General features: G+C 40.0%; 1 long non-coding RNA gene across 3 annotated transcripts in view; it reads right to left on the bottom strand.

Annotated features, from left to right (window-relative positions):
* Nucleotides 1-849: 849 nt before the first annotated feature.
* Nucleotides 850-19,222, bottom strand: part of LOC125109558 (uncharacterized) — a 48,739-nt gene continuing 30,366 nt past the window's right edge. For all 3 annotated transcript variants that reach the window (XR_007130278.1, XR_007130280.1, XR_007130279.1), the window contains 3 exons: nt 6,331-6,694; nt 2,316-2,462; nt 850-973 (listed from right to left, as the gene is read on the bottom strand). This is a non-coding gene — a long non-coding RNA (uncharacterized LOC125109558). The remainder of the gene's footprint in view (nt 974-2,315; nt 2,463-6,330; nt 6,695-19,222) is intronic.

Below are 19,222 nucleotides of genomic sequence, written 5' to 3'. Positions count from 1 at the left end.
GGTTCAGGGCAAACTCCCTGTATTTGCCATCTTGTAGGATTTTTATTAAAAGAAAAAAATTGAAGTCATGAGTTTTGTTTTAAAACAAACTCACCAAAGCACTACAGAAGAGAGGATACCTGCGATCCCACCTCCCAGAATGAACCATTCAGGACCGCTGCATTGCACAACTCTGGGGCCGTGTTTCACGCAGAATGCAATGCACGTTATCTAACACAGGAGTCTGGACCACGATTCATATTTTTGTGAATATCCTTCAACACCTCCTCCATGGTTTGATAACTTGCTTACTGACAATTTAGAACCCTTACCAGTATTAAAATAAACAACTTAGAGCTGTTTCTTTGTGGCTTGTCCCCTTGTAGCTTATGCAGAGAATAAAGTTTTCTCTTTACTATGTTGCGATTCTGTTCTTCCTGGGTAGCAAGCATTAATTTCCAATATCTTGAGATCTCTCTGACTTAGGCTTGCTCAAATACATTAGGCTTTATATTTACTAATCACCAAAGCATCTAGCTCAATGAAGAACTAGTAAGAAAACACATGGCTGCCCCATTTTTTTATTCCTACCAACGGTGCACAGGGTTGCAATTTCTCTACTTCCTCACCAGTCTTTGTTATTGGACATCCCTACTTCTGGCTATCTACCGAAAATCACTGAAAGCGGGAGCTCAAAGCGGTATTTGCACACCCATTTGCACACAGTTGACAGCACTGTTCCCAACAGCCCCGAAGTAGAAGCAACCCAAATGTCCATTAACAGATGAATGGATAAACAGAATATGGTATAAGCATAAAACCGACTACTCAGATTTGAGAAGGGAAGAGAAATCCCCGCCACAGCAGGTGCCTTGAGGACATGATGTTCAGGGAAATAAGCCAGGCACCGAAAAGACAAATACAGCACCCCACATGGGAGGTAGCTCAAGGAGTCAAATTCACAGAAACAAAGTTGGATGGTGACTGCCAGGGGCTGGCGGGAGAGGGGAAATGAGGGGAGATGTTTAATGGATAAGAATTTCAGGCTTTCAAGATGAAAAGGTTCTGGAGATCTGTTTCACAACAATGTGAAGACACTTAATACTACTCAACCATACACTTAAAAACGGTGAAGATGATAAAGTTCTAAGTTACATGTTTTTACCACAAGAAAAAAGCACACTCAGCTTCATGTCTAAATATAACCTGCGGGATTTGGATGTTCGGTTTATTTACAAAACCTGTGTCTAAAAGGGTCAAACCCATACAAGCAGAGAGTAGAATTCCAGTTGCCAGGGGCTAGGGGGACGGAGAAAGGGGAAGTTGCGGCTCAACAGGTATAAGGTTTCAGTTATGCAAGATGAATAGGTTCTAAAGATCTGCTGTTCAACATGGTGCCTGTAGTCAATGCCGTATTGTGCCCATAAAAAGTTGCTAAGTGAGTAGATGCCGTGTTAAGAATTCTTACTATTGGGGCGCCCAGGTGGCTCAGTCAGTTAAGTGTCCAGCTCTTGATTTTGGCTCAGGTCATGATCTCAGGGTTGTGAGGTCAAGCCCAATGTTGGGCTCTGCTCTGGGCATGGAGCTTGCTAAGATTCTCTCTCCCTCTCCTTTTGTTTCTCCCTCCCCTCCCTTTCTTAAATAATAAATAAGAATTCTTACAATAAAAAATAGAAGTGAATACAAATGCTCAACCTCACTGGTAATCAATGCCATGCAAATGAATGGAAAACAGAAGAGAAGGGGGAAATGGAGATCCTAACGCCAAGATGAAGTTCTTTCTAGACTGAGGCCATTTGACAGTGATTACCCACATGCCTCCTCAGATCAGTACTGCTTCCCCACAGCTTTGAAGGAAGCTAATTAGCCAAATTGAGTCTCGTCAGCTGAATCACAGAGGAGACCTTTCCCGCATACTCCAGATGCTCTTTGGTCACTGAAGTTCAGCTACCTTCCAGTATCTGGAATTCTTCAGTGGCCTGTTTTCCCCTTCCACCTGTGACTAAATGGGCCTTTAATCAATTTGCATCGTGTAGAAGCAAGCTGCTCTGGAACGGATGGTGTCCCTGTGCTCTAGGCACTGGTCGAGGTACACTGTGGTTCCTCCAAGGAGCCAGCTCATAACAGAAAGCACGACAGGCACTTAATAACCCTAGAGCACTGGGATTGCAAGCTCTGGGCCTGCGTGAGGCCAGAAGGGGAGATCTGCACGTCAATACAGGAGAGCCAGGCCCCTCCTGGAGCCCCACAGAGTCTGGCTGAAAGCTGCAGACACTGCTCCAACTCACCAGCTGGGGGGAGGAAATGAACCACACAATAACACCAAGTGTGCTCACCTCTCTGGCAGCCGCACATCCACGTGCGGGCTGGTTCCTGATCTCCAGTACGTCCGAGTGGCACCATGAACCAGGTTGCAGGGCTGGAAGAAATGCGGTTTTCCCCTTTTTCCAGATTATCCCTCGGTCTGCTGGGTTCAAACAACCCTAATATAAAGAGGGAAGCAACACAGTCCATGGGCAAAGGTAGTGTAGAACCTCATGTAATCACCGAGGCCTTGGCTTCTCCTTCTCCCCTGATAGCTCAGCTCAGTGTCTTCACCTGTAAGCTGGGAGAGCAACAGCTGTCCTCCTCTCTCTCACACCGGGGCTACTAGGCTGGGTAGGCAATTCCTACCACTTATGAACTTCTCCTGTGCTCCATACCATCTTCAGTCTTCAGGGGCAAGCCCCGAGGTAACATGGGGTTAGTTCATCATGTCAGGATTTAGAAACACATGGTTCTTGTTTTGCCCAGTTGAAACGGTCTCTTCCTAGCCCCCCCCCCTTCCTTCACCTGTTTGAATGGTATTTACTCTTTGTCATTCTTCCAAATAAATGTCAAAGACCCTAGGCCCCATCCCCAAGTTCTGGCCATCCAGGCCACATGGGCTGATGGGTCACTGAAGGATTCCAGACACTGGAAGGTAGCTGAACTTCAACTTCATTTACTTCAACCATCTATTTCTGGCCATCCCATCTGCAGTGGGTTCTCTCCTCCTGATTCTCCTACAGCACTTGTCCCTCCCACTCACTCCTTAAGGGCTTATTTGCTGTGTTATCCTCCAATTTTTTAAAATATACATCTCATCCCTACCACTAAATTATAAACTACTTAATGTCAGAAATTAGGAAGTATACTCCTGCACGTGCCCTACAATGCCTCCCATCATGGAATTTATCCTAAGAAAAGTATCACTGACACTTAGATTGATTAGTGGTAATCAATATGTCCACAACAATAACCACTCCAAAAATTTATTTTCACCCCATAGAGCCTTAAAGGGCGGTGATAATCTGTCCTTCCCTCACTTATCACTGTCATCTGCTTCTTAATTCTCTATATTCTAGGATCCAATCCTCTGGAAAAGTCTGTTCTCTAGTCCTCCCAAAACTCTAGATACTGCTGGATTGGGGAGGGCAGAGTGGGCTTGTTGCTAAAAATATCCTGTAGGGTAGAACTTGTTTGGCAAGATTCCACATTGCCTTCAATTTCCTCAGAAACAATTGTTCTTGGGTTACCTGGGTGGCTCAGTCAGTTAAGCATCTGCCTTCGGATCAGGTCATGGTCCCAGAGTCCTGGGATAGAGCCCCTCGTTGGGCTTCCAGCTCAACAGAGAGTCTGCTTCTCCTCTCTCTCTGCTGGCTGCTCTGCCTACTTGTGCCCTCTCTCTCTCTCTCTTTCTCTCAGAAATAAATAAATACAATATTTTTTAAAAAAAGAAATAATCATTCTCAAAAATTTTCAAAATCAACAAAGCCCTGTCTTCTAGGGAATTCTGAACAGAAATGAGTGAAGATGGTGGAACTGTAGAAAAATGGGGAATCACTGACCAGGAAAAAGGTCCCTTGTTGGTGGAGAGGCCACTGATGTAAATGACTTCCAGGTTCAGTGGCCAGCTGGAGATGGCACCTCGGTCCAGATGGGTTGGGCTTCACGGGCCACTCCTTACCAATGCTTGACATTTATTTTAAAACAGACAAAGCCTTTTGTTCTTCAGTCAGAGATCATATGTAAAATGTAAATACCCACAGTGTTTAAGTTAACATTATGATGCAAGTGATCTATGTCTAATCATTTTCTTATTGCAGGTATTGATAGAACAATACATGGAGACTCACCTAAGGAGGAAGAGAATAGAAAAGGAGAAGAAGTCTCCCTTTGGGGCCAACAGTGGATTTTACCCCATTTTTTAGCCCTGATATCATCTACTCTAGATTAATAATAAATTAACAGAATAAAAAAATAGCCCTTTATTCTTATAGAGTGGGAGGTGGTCTACAAAATACCTTCATCTCCATTGCCTAATTTGTTTCAGAATAATCCTGTGTGCAGAGTTCCTATGTGGGTGTCAAGCTGTCCAAATCTGAGGGCTCTGCACCTGACCCCTGGCCGTAATCCCATCCTATTTCCATCCAACCAAACCTCTCTAGAAAACCCACCATGTAGGGTTCTGGGCTGGGCACCACAGCAAACAATGATGTCCCAGACTCAAACTGCTCTAGGAGAACAGCATGTGGACAAAGAACTCTAGATCAAGGTGGGGAGTAAGGACTGCCTCTTGGTAAAGGGAAAAGAAGTAATCACAGAATGACTGTGCTGGTCTTCCCTCAAAATTTTGGACACTTGGGTCCCCTTGTTTTCTGACACTTATTGTAGCCAAGAAGTCAGAGACCCATGCTGATTCCTTTTGTTTTATGCAATCTCTCCTTTTACGTTTTGCACATAGGCAAGCTTTATTCCTGTAGCTTTGCAATTCAAAATTTGACCCTGAGGTCACTTTTCAGTGATTTTGCTGACAATATAGAGGGTTTTCAATCAGCCTATTCAAATTTTTTTCAGCTCAAGAAAGTTTTCTTTAAGCTTAAATATATTGTTAGTTATTGCTTCTCTTTGGAATGTTCTGGTACATCCTCAGGCACATATAAAATGATTAAGTTGGCTCTCTATTCTCCACTATATCAATATATATGTATGTGTGTGTGTGTGTGTGTGTATCTGTACATCTACATACATCTGTGCATACACATATATACACATATGTATGGATGTACAAGTATATATACCATCTAACATACATATGTATAGAATTTAATCTTATCTGTCATCTTATTACCTCTTTGTCCTTTTCCTTTGGATTCTGAGAAAGCTATTCTGCTTTCCACATCATTGATTTGATGTTCAGTAATGTCCATTCTTCTCATTAAAATTGACTCTAATGAGAATTTAAATTCTACTTCACTTTTAATTTTTTAATCTTTTCTTATTACATCAGTGGTCCTGATTATATTTCTGGTAGTTTTTTCTTTATAATTTTCTGCTTTTGCTTCATAGCTATCATGTCTTCTCGCTTTTTACTGAGGTAGCTAAATAGTTATCAAATTTTCCTTTGTGGTCCCTACAGTAAATAATTTTAATAAGTCAGTTCTACCTCTGAATTTTCAGGATGACATAGCTCCTCACTTTTTTTGCAGGAAGTTGTATCCCATAGGAAATGCATTCTCGTGCAGTTCTTTTAAATTTTATTTTTATTAAAACTCAAATAAGGGCCTATCTATCCAGGCCTGCATTTGCCAAGAGACATGAGTTTGAGTTGTCCTTGGCCCAACTCTCTGTTCCATTCAGACCTTATTTAAAATCACTTCTTGGGGCACCTGGGTGGTACAGTCTGTTAAGCGTCTGCCTTGGTCATGATCCCAGGATCCTGGGATTAAGGCCGGACTCAGGCTCCCTGCTCAGTGGGGGGTCTGCTTCTCCCTCTCCCTTCCTCCCCGCTTCCCTGCTTGTGCTCTCTCGTGGACACGTGCACTCTCGCGCGCGCGCTCTCTCTCAAATAAATAAAATCTTAAAAAACAAAATAAAATAAAATCACTTCTCAAATCCATAGGTTGCTGTGCATAATTCAAACCAGTTTGCAGTCTTGAGTGAACTTTCTTCTAGAGGAGCTCTGCCAGGCTTCTGTAACATTGTCCCCAACTCTCACTGGCTACTTCTCTGGTGTACTGGCCAAATGGAGTAAATAAAAAACTCTCTGCATCTGTCTTCAGCCCATTACTTGTGAGGTCAGTACCGATGAGGAGATCAGGAACCCCACAAGTCTCCCCCCACCACCGCTTCCTGACCGCAGAGCTCCCAATCTCTGAGTGGATATGTTACACCAACAGCAAGAAAGGAGATTGTATTGTGACAACACTAAATTACTAGCACACGAGCCTCGCAGTTGTGGAGACAGACAGTTTTCCGGTTGATACCAATCTCACATTTCACACATGGGTAGCCCACGTGAAGTTGTCACAAAGGATATTTTGTATTTACGTTTAGGAGGGTAGCCTTAGTTCATGTCTAAGCACAGGCAGCTGCTGTGTTTTGCAACTCAGTTCTTCATCCACGTCGTTTGTGAAAAGTTCTCCCAACTTCCGGTAATGGGTTAACTGTCAGTCATAGTCCCCTTATTTTTTCAGCATCTTCCAGAATACTTTACTCAGTAGCTGAGAAAGGTCATGTAGGGACCATTTAAACCCCACTCAGGAAGCTCAAGGTTCTTATAGAGCCTGCTACTCTTTAAGCATCAGGACTCAACTGTGACAATTATCTCCAAAGCTGAGGAGACAGCAGGACAGGGAATATGAGGGCTGGGAAAATTCCTTCCAATCCTCTCATCCTCTATTGGATAGGGAATCTAGAATGCAAGAATAGGGTAAGGACTTCAACTTTTCAGTGTTTATCATGCCTGCCCTTGAAAGAATGCTTCCGTGAGCACCAGACCTGAGTCCATGCGTGAAAACTTAGGGATTAATGAAACCGAAAATAAAAACAGACCTAAATATGAAGGTTCAACCAGGACTAAGATCTCTAGACTCAATGCCTGCCTCTATTCTCATGTGGCTGTTTGACTTTGGGAAAATTCCTTTACCTTGAGTGTTGGGGGCACTCATTCATTTAAAAAGTTGTCGCTCTAAATTAATGGTTCTCAACCAGGAGAGATGTTGATGATAGGACCAGACCACATGCAATGAGTGTGGAAACAGATAAAGGATTTCAAACCCCTAAACCTTTGCCCAAAGTGGCAGCCAAGTCTAAAATTCTATGATTTTATGAAAACTGAATTCAGCAAATGAGAAGTAGAGTTCTGGATGATATTTGGTCCTACATCCCGAAGACCTATAACTTTCCTGAACTGCCAGGAAATGCTCTTGCCAAGATTTCTGGAATGGCTTATCCCAAGATTACTTTAGGGCTGGTATGTGCTTTCCAAAGTGGTAATGTTCTCTAGATTGCCAAACCAGCTGTGCTGGATTCAAACAATGACAAACAATAAATGTAAAACCCACTAAACCCAACCAAGCATAAAGTAGTTTAGGCCAATGTATATTACACACAATAGATAGTGTTACCTCATTTTTTTTCTTTCCTTCCCATAGAATGGGGAAAAGGAGAGAAAACCTACTGCTCTTGTAGTTCAACAAGGGGGAAATGGCACCTTCTTATGGTACTTTTACTGTGTTGCCTACCTCTATATGTCACACACAGTGCCACCTCATAGGGTTGGGTACTCATACGGACTATAATGTAGAAGGCATTAGGTTATATACCAAACATCCTAGACAACCATGCATAGCAACTCTTGTACATACACCTGTGAACATATGTATGCAAAAACCCAACAAAGACACATACACATATCCAAACACATAGACTCAACATATACACACATACTTAGGCACACATACATGCAAGTATCTCCAACAAGTACCCCTACATAAATACTAATGTGTGTGTGCAAATACAAGAACATACATCATACAGCACATATACACCTAACATATAAACATTCATACATAAAGGTATACATGCACCCACACGTATGCACAAATATATATACATTGAAACATCTATGTTCACAATAAGCATGCATATGCACACACACTTTCATATTATAAGCACACATGTATAGACATATAGGCCAAGTTATGGATCTGCACATATGTTTACAGGCTGACTCCCTGAAAGAAAATTATAATTCATCAATAAGAACATCAGTAATTCATTAAACACTCATTCTTTTTTTTTAACTTTTTATTTTTTATTAACATATCACAGCACTCAGCACATACCCTCCCCGATGTCCATAACCCAACCATCCTCTCCCTACCCTCCTACCCCCAGCAACACTCAGTTTGCTTTGTGAGATTAAGAGTCTCTTATGATTTGTCTCCCTCTCTATCCCATCTTGTTTCATTTTTTCCTTCCGTACTTCCCAAACCCCCCACGTTGCCTCTAAACTTCCTCATAACAGGGAGATCATATGATAATTATCTTTCTCTGATTGACTTATTTCTGAGCACTCATTCTGTGGCAGGTACTTTTCTAAATGATCTGCATGTACTAAATCATTCAAAACCAAAAAAAATTCAATGAGGTAGGTCCTATTTTTAATCCCCATTTTACTGATGAACAAACTGCAGCAAAGGAAGATTCGTTACTGAACCTGGGCCCGCAGCCACAGAGCAAATAAGGATTGGAGTGCTGACATGAATAGGGTCCCTACTCTCACAGCTCTCTGAAAACCAGTGTATTATATATATATAACGTATTAGGGAGCATTTCTGTGTGTGAGAAGTACTGCCATCTTAGTAAGAAAATGGTTTGTGACAACATCTGTGAGGCAATAAAGCCAGACAGCTACGTCCTCTCAACAGCCCTTTCAAAATGTTTTATTCCTTTCCTGATGCCTCTTCTAAGCATCCATGCGCCCCCCGCCCCGCCTTACCATTCCTGCCTTTGGCCTCCTACACACACATACACACACACGCACGCACATGCACGCACTCATTCTGGCAGTGTTTCATACCTTCACTTTATGCATCCACATACATTATGGATAGCTATTTATAATTATATCCGATATGTACCGAGTGCCTGCTGTATGGAAGATGCTTTTCATGTATTTTTATATTATTTCATTCTCATAGCATCCCCAAAAGGGACTTAGTATTGTTCTCATTGTATAAGAAGAGACTTCACCACAGAGAGAAGGAAATTCACTCAAAGGCCCACAACTAGAAAATGGCAGAGCAGTTGTGAAAACACGGTGTTCTGGCTCCAAATCTCCCCATCTCTTCACAATATCACCCTGTTTCCCTCTTTTCACCCCATAAAAGTTACTGCCACAGATCACACAATGGTGAAAGATATAATCCGGTGAACAAAAAGATTTAAAAATTTTTGAGATATGACTGCTGAATTCAGTGGTAAATAATACAAGTCACTATGGCCATGTTTGGGAGAAGGAATTTTACTACAAGTGATAGGTGCTTACAAAATTATACTGGAAGGTCTGAAGGAACAGAGGCTAGGCTGGGCCTCACTCCCAAAACACCACTGCCAAATGGCCCACATGTATAATGTCCACCTCCATCACAGGCAGCAATCTGGAATTCAGAAGATGCTGTACCAGCTGTTGGCTCCCAGATCACAGCTGCCACTGGTGATCTGAGAATCAGGAGGCCCCTTTGGAATGGCTGGCCCTGAAGCAGTGCATGGCTGCTGGCCTCCTAGGAGCAGAATAGACACCTCCTGCAACACCACCACTCTCCCTTCTGAGCTGATGTCTGAATTTCAGTCTCCTTTGACAGCACCCAGTTGATGGAGCCCAAATCATATCCAAATCCCTACTGCAAGGAAGTCTGGGGAAGAAAGTATACAGTTTTCCAGCCTCTGCAGGACACAAGGCCCACAAGAAAGAGTGAAACAGATGTTGAGAGATCCAACCTACAGTTCCTACCTCAACATTTTTAGCAGAAGGGAGTGAATCTCTAAAGGAAGGGTTTCTGAAAATCTATTATAATCAGTGAAGGGAGCCTCCCAGTCATCTGGCAAGGATCCCTGTAAAGGAAAGAACCTAATTGTATCCATTGGTAAAACCAGCTTTGCCTCAGGAACTTCTAAATACTCCACCTGTGACAGGATGGCCTTCAAAGACTGTTATCATTAAAGCTGTTGTGAGAGCCAGGGATTACAGGCTGACCCACGCCCAGGCTCAAACTTGAAGTGCATCTTTCCTTCACTGAGATAAGACAGATGGCTGCTAAATACCCCTCAGCAGGCTGGAAGGGGTAAAGTCCTTCCTGAGGGCTCTCATTTACTGGACTCTCACCACTTGGCTCCAGCCCAACACTTGGCATTTCGATCTGCACACTAAGGACTTGGCAGGGAGAGAAGCCATCCCAATCTGAACCAGGCAAAATAAACACTTCCCTCTCCCAGTTCTGAAGCAAAAATAAATAAATAAATAAAAATTTTTAAAAATGTTATGATGACTCCCTTCTTCCAAAACCATCTTTTTTTAAATTAGTCTGTGTTTGCCTAACTTTGTGTCTGATGGGCTACAAAGTAGATGTGACAAGTCAAAACAACTAAACAGTTATCTGAGTGGAAGAGTGAACTTAAAAAAAAAAAAAAAGGAAAGAAAATTTGTTTTTTAATACCTTCCGTGGATCAAACACTATTCTAGACCATCTACTATATATGTTACTTGATAAATCCTCACACAAATCTGCAAAATAATTATTACTCTCTCCATTTTCCAATGGGGAAACTGAGGCTCAGAAACAGAGCAACTTGCTTTAGGTACACAACCACTATGCTGTGAAGCTGGAATTCAGACCTAATCCCTGATTTCACAGCCCTTGCGGCTCCCGTTACATGGGTATTTTTCCGCCCTTTTCAGCTATACCCACCCTAAAAACATCCTTTCTATGGCTTATATTCCAAAAATAATGGCACTCATTTCATTTTCCAAATATGACTTTGTATTTCACTTTCAAATATAGAATTATTATGTGATCATATTAACTCTAATCCTCCAAACTACACACACATCCCAACTCTTCCAATGGTTTCAATGATACACCATTTCTTTCATTACTACTATTACGCTGTAAAGGATGAAAATAACATCAGGCAGCGAAAAATAATTGAAGGGGAAGTAGAGGCAATTTTTAAATGAAGAGCCATGACATGTGTAAACACAGTCACCTTAAAATAAGATATTCTGAATTGAAATTTGGATTTCTTTCTTCCTTTATACATTTGCGATATCCCATATACCTTGAAGAGTTGTGAAGATGAATTATAAATTATATGCTTTGCAAAATGCCTTATAAGTTGGAAGACAGTACAAAAGAAGATAAAGTGTTACTTTTGAATAATATTTGGGCTGTATTTGGGGATGATAAGACAACTATCACTTAATTCATTCTTGTGACTTGAATAAACAAATATTCATATTAAAAAGCCACTGCTTTCTTCCTTAGATAGACGTGAGCATACTACTCTGAAAGAAATTTGTCTCCGAATTGTATGGACATAAATTTCTAGAGAATGGAGATTTTTGTGTTGTTTTGTTTTGTTTACACTGGAACCAGGAAGTGTGGCCGCAGTGAAAGAAAGAGCACACACTTTGGAGTCAGAAATCCTTGACCTGAATCCAGTTCCTCCACACACTTCTCCACACACTCCAGGCTTCTTTTAAGAATTACGTGAGACAAAGTCTATGAAACCTCCATACACACATAGTAATGATTACATTACGCAGGTTGTAGAGGCTTCATGTGATTTGCTTCCCACAGCTTCTACCCTGAAATATTAAGATGAAATTCTTGTATCTCTTTAGTTTCTACTTTGAACATTTACATCCCAATACAATTCACCCAGCAAAGACAAGATTTTTGTAAAATTACAGGAAGCCCAGTTCAGCAGGAGCAGTACTGAGAGTTGATTCTCAGCAGCGCCACCTACTGGGATAGGAGGCAAGTCACATGCAATCTCTACAACCTGTGTGAGGGGTTATTAGGATTTCTCCAAGTTTCTGAGACATTTACACAACTTAATACTAACTTCTAAAATGTGCACTATGTGTTGAGGTATATTAAAGAAAGGAAGTTGATTTTATTCATCCACTTAATGTTTATTAAAAATGTAAAAAATGATGTATTATTCCTTTCAAAAATATTTTAGAAGAATACTTTTAAAGGGGTGCCCGGGTGGCTCAGTGGGTTAAAGCCTCTACCTTCAGCTCAGGTCATAAACCAAGGGTCCTGGGACAGAGCCCCGCATGAGGCTCGCAGCTCAGAGGGGAGCCTGCTTCCTCCTCTCTCTGCCTGCCTCTCTGCCTACTTATGATCTCTGTCAAATAAATAAATAAAATCTTAAAAAAAAAAACACAACCTTTTAACAGACCTTGTCCTCTTAGAATATGAGAAAAGCATGTTTCTAAAAATGTTTAAAATACCCTTTGTATACATATATCTAGGAATGTGTGTGGGAAAATTAATATTAATTTAATCATAAGCAAAATCTGTTAGTAAATATTGTCCCCCAAAATGGCAAAAATTATATCTTTAGTCACAGATTCCAAGTACCAAAAAACATGAAATATTTTTTAGAAAGTGACAAAAAATATAAGGAAAATGCATATAATTTGAAGGGCTGGATACTGGTGCAAAAAATATATATATATGAATAGTCATGAAGTGTCAAGGGTAAAAGCACACACACGAACACACACATACACACACACACACAAATTGCAAGTGTTGTGATGTACTTTTTCTGGGACTACAAATACAGTTGGGAATTACCTTTATCTGTATTGAAGAGGTGGTAGAGTAAAGGAGACTATCTCCCTGATGGCCCTCATTAATTTGCCAAAATCTTCCCCAGGCTAATTCTTCTCAATTAAAAAAAAGATTCATGACAGTCCCTGGAAAATTACATGTAGTATCCTAGAGAGCAGATGCCCATCAAATTCCATTCCATAGCTAACACCTGAATTCAGAGATTTGGTTTTATTCTCTACCAATAATTTTTAAGCCTGAACTAATTCAAACACATGGAAAAGTATAAAGAATAATGAACATACAAAAACCCACATGAACACAGGTTGACATTTTTCTAATGTGGTTCAAATATTGCTTTGTCTCTATTTTGTTTTTAAAAACAAAATATTGCAGAAATTGCTGAAGCCCTCTATTAACAACTCCCCCATCCCATTTCCTTTCTTTCTACCCAGAGGTAATCACAATCATATAGTCAAGGGTGTTTCAAGTTTAAAGAAACGCAATCATACTGCATAAAGCATTCAGCAACCTGCTTCTTCACTCAAGTTTTTTTTTTAAGTATCTACATTGATAAATGTGGTCCCAGTTCATCCACTTATATTGTAGTATTCCCATGTATTCTTAGACCATGTTTTATTTTTCCATGCCTCACTGATGGATATTTTGGTTATTACAACATTTCCTGATTACAAACAGGGCTTTAATTTAAATGGTTATCCGTGCCTTTTTATTTTTTTTATTTTTATTTTTATTTATTTTTTTTTTTTAGATTTTTTATTTATTTGACAGACAGAGATCACAAGTAGGCAGAGAGGCAGGCAGAGAAGAGGGGAGGAGCAGGCTCACCGCTGAGCAGAGAGCCCGATGCGGGGCTCGATTCCAGGACCCTGGGATCATGACCTGAGCCGAAGGCAGAGGCTTTAACCCACTGAGCCACCCAGGTGCCCCTATCCGTGCCTTTTTAAATACATATGTAAAAGTTTCTGTGGGGTATACGTAGAGTACTGCATATTACCCAAAGTAGAATTAGCTAATGCCAGATTAACCGTGGAAGTAGTTGTATCAATTTATACTTCCACTAGGATGGGAGTCACCACTACTTAATATCCTTTCCAACACTTGGTATTGCCAGACTTATAAAACGTTTGCCAATCCTGGGGCGCCTGGTTGGCTCAGTCAGTTAAGTCTACCTGAGACTCAAGTAATGATCCCAGGGTGCTGAGATGGAGCCAGATGTGGGGCTCCGTGCTCAGTGGGGAGTCTGCTTCTCCCTCTGCCCCTCCCCCATTTGTGCTGGTCCTCTCTCTCCCACTCTCTTTCTCAAATAAATAAATAAAATCTATAAAAAAAATTTGCTGATCCTATGAAATAGTACTTCATTTTGCTTTGGTTTGTATGTTTTTGATCACTAATGAGATTGAGCACTTTGTCATTTTGTTTATGGTCCGTTTTGCTCTTTGTAAACCATCTCTTCATATTCTTTGTCTATTTTTGTGCTGAAGTCTTTGATCTTCACTCATTGATTTCTGTAAGTTATTTACATGTTCTAGAACTAAGCTTTTGTCAGAATGTATGTTTTTTTATAGTCTGTGATTTGTAATTTCAGTTTATTTGTTGTTTTCTACACAAAAATAAAATTATGAAAAGGGAGAGATCATGACTAACACCAACAAATAAAAATAATCATCAGAAATTATTATCAACAGTTATATGCCAATAAGTCAAGCAATCTAGACAAAATGGATGCATTCCTAGAAACCTATAAACTTCCAAAACTGAATCAGGAAGAAACTGACAACCTGAATAGACCAATATCTAGTAACGAGATTGAAGCAGTGATCAAAAACTTCCCAAAAAACAAGAGCCCAGTACCTGATGGATTCCCTGGAGAATTCTACCTAACATTCAAAGAAGAAATAATACCTATTCTCCTGAAGCTGTTTCAAAAGATAGAAACAGAAGGAAAACCTCCAGACTATTTTTATGAAGCCAGCATTACCCTGATCCCCAAACCAGACAAAGACCCCACCAAAAAGGATAATTTCAGACCCATATCCCTGATGATTATGGATGCTAAGATTCTCAACAAGATCCTAGCTAATAGGATCCAACAGTACAGTAAAAAAGATTATCCACCATTACCAGGTGGGATTCATCCATGGGATGGCAAGGGTGATTCGACATTCACAAATCAATCAATGTGACAGAACAAATCAATAAGAGAAGAGAGAAGAACCACATGGTCCTCTCAATTGATGCAAAAAAAGCATTTGACAAGATACAGCATCCGTTCCTGATTAAAACGCTTCAAAGGGATAGAGGGAACATTCCTCAACTTCATAAAATCTATCTATGAAAAACCCACAGCGAGTATCATTCTCAATGGGGAAAAGCTGACAGCGTTCCCTTTGAGATCAGGAACACGACAAGGATGTTCACTCTCACCACTGTTGTTCAGCATAGCACACAGAAGTCCTAGCAAGAGCAATGACACAACAAAAAGAAATAAAATTATTCAAATTGGCAAAGCAGAAGTCAAACTCTCTCTCTTCGCAGATGACATGATACTTTATATGGAAAACCCAAAAGACTCCACCCCCAAACTACTAGAACTCACACAGCCATTCAGTAATGTGGCAGGATACAAAATCAATGCACAGAAATCAGTTGCTTTCTTATACACTAACAAAAAAAAAAAATGTTTTTGATGGAACCAAATTTAGCAATGTTTTTCCTCATAGTTTTGTTTTCGGCATTAGAAAGGCTTTTCTACTCCTAAAGTTATAAGACAGTCTCCTCTATTTTCTTCTAAAGTTTTAAAACTCCATTTTTTAACATACACGTCATTAACCCATCTGGATTATTTTTGTAAGTGATTAAAACAAGAAATTAGTTTAACTTTTTCCCCATATGCATAACCAGCACCATTTACTTAATAACCTCTTCTTTTCTCAGTGCCACATAATACCACCTCTATCATACACCAAGTTGTCTTTTTAAAATATGAGTTTTAAAATTAATTTATCAAAGTTCCCCCCAAAAATCCCAATTTTTATTTCACTGGAAATACATTTAATTCATAGATTAATTGAGAGAGAATTGATATTAAGATATTGATATATCTTGATATTGACAGAGTCATCTCCTCTATGAACATTTTTAATTCTCCATTTAATTAAATACTATTTTATATCCTTAAAAAGCAAAAAGGTCTTGTACCGGTTTTGTTGAACTTATTCCTCCATACCAAATAGTTTGGGTTCTATCTTCTAAATTCTAAGGCTGTTTAACATCCCATCTTCCTCCTCAACAAAATAAAGACTTTAAGGTTCTTTTTTTTTTAAGATTTTATTTATTTATTTGACAGACAGATCACAAGCAGGCAGAGAGGCAGGCAGAGAAAGAGGAGGAAGCAAAGCAGGCCCCCCGCAGAGCAGAGAGCCCAATGTGGGGCTCGATCCCAGGACCCTGGGATCATGACCTGAGCCGAAGGCAGAGGCTTTAACCCACTGAGCCACCCAGGCGCCCCAAGACTTTAAGGTTCTTGAAGTATTCCTTTAAATATATCCCATCTCAGTATGTCTATATATACTCTAATTTCTATGTTCTTTGTGTGTTCAGACCAAAATTAATTCTTATAGTCCATACTTAAAACTTACTGACATTTTATCTTTTTTATGTTCACTGCAGTTTCTTGGTTTCTTGCCTCTACACCTTCCTCTGGGTTTACTTTTACTTTTACTTTTGGTTTTTTAATACTTCTTTAGTTTGGATTCATCAGTAATAACCTCTTGGTCCTTGTATTACCATGAAGTTTTATTTTGTTTAATAATTTAGGGTGTACAGGGGCACCTGGGTGGCTCAGTGGGTTAAAGCCTCTGCCTTCGGCTCAGGTCATGATCCCAGGGTCCTGGGATCGAGCCCCACATAGGGCTCTCTGCTCAGCAGGGAGCCTGCTTCCCCTTCTCTCTCTGCCTACCTCTCTGCATACCTGTGATCTCTGCCTGTCAAATAAACAAAATCTTTAAAAAATAATAATAATTTAGGGTGTATAATTCTAAATTGACAATTATTTTTCCCTGATACTCCAGAGATACTGTTTCTTCAGTTTAATTCAGTGTCTTGTTATTGATCAGATCCTTGCCATTGGTCTAATTGTAATTCAGTTGTAAGAAAGCTGACTTTGCTCTCTTGTAATTAAATTTTGTTTTTTAAGATTTTTTTATTCTTTACCCAGCAATAATATGGTTAGATGCGGATTTTTTTTTATTTATTTGATCTGGGAAACTTTGTCTTTCTTCAGCTCTGGAAAAATCTCAGCCTTTAGCTCTCAAATATTGCTTTTATGTCCTCTTTCCCTCTTTGTTTAAATGTAGACCAGAACCTGTCAGCCTGTCTTCTGTATCTCTTAACTGTCTTTTCATATCTTCAAAATGTTCTTTCTGGTTGCATTCCTCTATATTACAATTTGATAATGCTCTCTTTCTTAGGTCAGTGGCTACTTTTATTTCCAGTATTTGTATTGCTTTATTTTTATATCTACCTGATATTGTTTCATATCTCCATGTTCTATTTAAGAATTTGTCTCTCTTTTTTTTTTAAAGATTTTATTTATTTATTTGACAGACAGAGATCACAAGTAGGCAGAGAGGCAGGCAGAGAGAGAGGAGGAAGCAGGCTCCCGCTGAGCAGAGAGCCCAATGCGGGGCTCGATCCCAGGACTCTGGGATCATGATCTGAGCCAAAGGCAGAGGCTTTAACCCACTGAGCCACCCAGGCGCCCTTGTCTCTCTTTTTTAAAGTAAATGTTATTATGTCTCCATGCATCTCCTTGAGGGTCCTTGACAAACTACTAACCTAATGAAGTTTTCGTTAAAGCTGGCTTCTAAAGCTGCCTTATTATTTTCATTTCAAGTGAGCTGAATTCCCCTTTTTCATCTCACGCTATTGATTATATTGGCTGCCTTTCTTATCTCTTCCTTTGCGATTTTATTTGCCAGTTTATTTTTGTATGCAAGTTGTGCTTTTTTTCTGTTTTCTTCTTCTTCACCCCTTCCTGTCCAGAGGTTTCATGGTTATCCACTTCCAGATCAGAATTAAGAGTATTGACAGCTAAGAGTTATGACCTAGAGCGGTGTTAATAATATGGCAGATACTCATATGGAAAGCACTGTGCTTCAATTCTTAGTGAAGAGACCAGATCTCAGTCACTTCCTAGGCACTGGTCTTATTACAGCTTCAGCCTAAAACATTGGTCAGCAGCAGGGTTTTTTCTCCCAGATTTAACAAGAAGTGGAAGTTCCAAATGTCTAGCCTGACTTAATACCACCAGCCCAAACTTCCAGCCACCAAGGGACCAAACCTCCAGCCACCAAGCATGCATCCAGTCTTGATTCCAGTCAGTCTGGAGCTTCAGCTTCAACAGCACTTAGTATTTCCAATTCATATCTTGTCTGTGAGATATTTACTCTGTTCTTCAGTTTCTGGATGATTTTAATACTTCCTTTTAAATATGTTATCCTTCATTGGAGAAAAAAAGGATGTGCCTTGAACACACAGAGCCAATTTAACTAAAAGTCTTCCTTTGGTTCTCGTATTACATTATTATGGAGTCAGTGTTTAGGCTTTAAGTTCCAAAGATACTGAAAAGAGAAATGTTTCCTTAAGTAGTCTGAACGATCTACACCTGGCTGATATCCTCAATGATTCCACGGGAAAGTTAGTATCTACTTAATTCTACAAATATTACATTGTCAGAGTCCTGAAGAATCTGGTAGAGATCATTTCTGAGTTTCTGAAGTCTTTAAATTCTAAGACTAGAAAAACATGCACCCGCCTCTACCACTACTCCCTCCAAATCTATAACAGAAATCATGAATTATACATGGTCTTCTTCCCCACTTAGCCCTGAAGAAGACTCAGAACACATCTCAACACACAGCACCATCAACTCACCTGACTCCATCGGTGATAGTCCAAGAAATGAAACTATTTGCCACGTCCAGTTCAAGACCATAAAATCAAGAGTGTGGCCAAAATAAGAGTTGGATGTATCATTACAACAGGGTGCCTGGGTGGCTCAGTGGGTTAAGCCTCTGCCTTTGGCTCAGGTCATAATCTCAGGGTCCTGGGATCGAGTCCCACTTCAGACTCTCTGCTCAGCAGGGAGCCTGCTTCCGCCCCCCCCCCACCCCACCTCTCTGCCTACTTGTGATCTCTCTCTATGAAATAAATACATAAAATCTTTTTAAAAAGTAAAAAAAAAAAAAAAAGAATTCATTACAACAAAATATTAGCTCCATTTAATAAGACATGTTGTGATTAATACTGTCAATTATGAGATAATATAAAGTGTATCTGTTGAGAATAGTTAAAGGGAGAATGTGTTGCCTTTATTCGTTTGTTTGTTTTACTTTACAGCCTAAGTAAACCTCATTAAAATCTACCCCAGTCTAGAAAAAATTAACTTTTAAAATTAAAATAAGTCAGTGTCTGTTACAAGGTTGGCGTTCTTTTTAGTCTGGTGTGATATTTTTTCCCCAGGCACAACAATCTCAGCCAAGGAACTCAATATTGCTTAATTTCTT

This window comes from Lutra lutra, chromosome 9 (assembly GCF_902655055.1).
Source record: "Lutra lutra chromosome 9, mLutLut1.2, whole genome shotgun sequence".
NCBI lineage: Eukaryota > Metazoa > Chordata > Mammalia > Carnivora > Mustelidae > Lutra > Lutra lutra.
The sequence above is the reverse complement of the archived record's forward strand: the minus strand, read 5'-3'. Positions and strand labels throughout refer to the sequence as shown.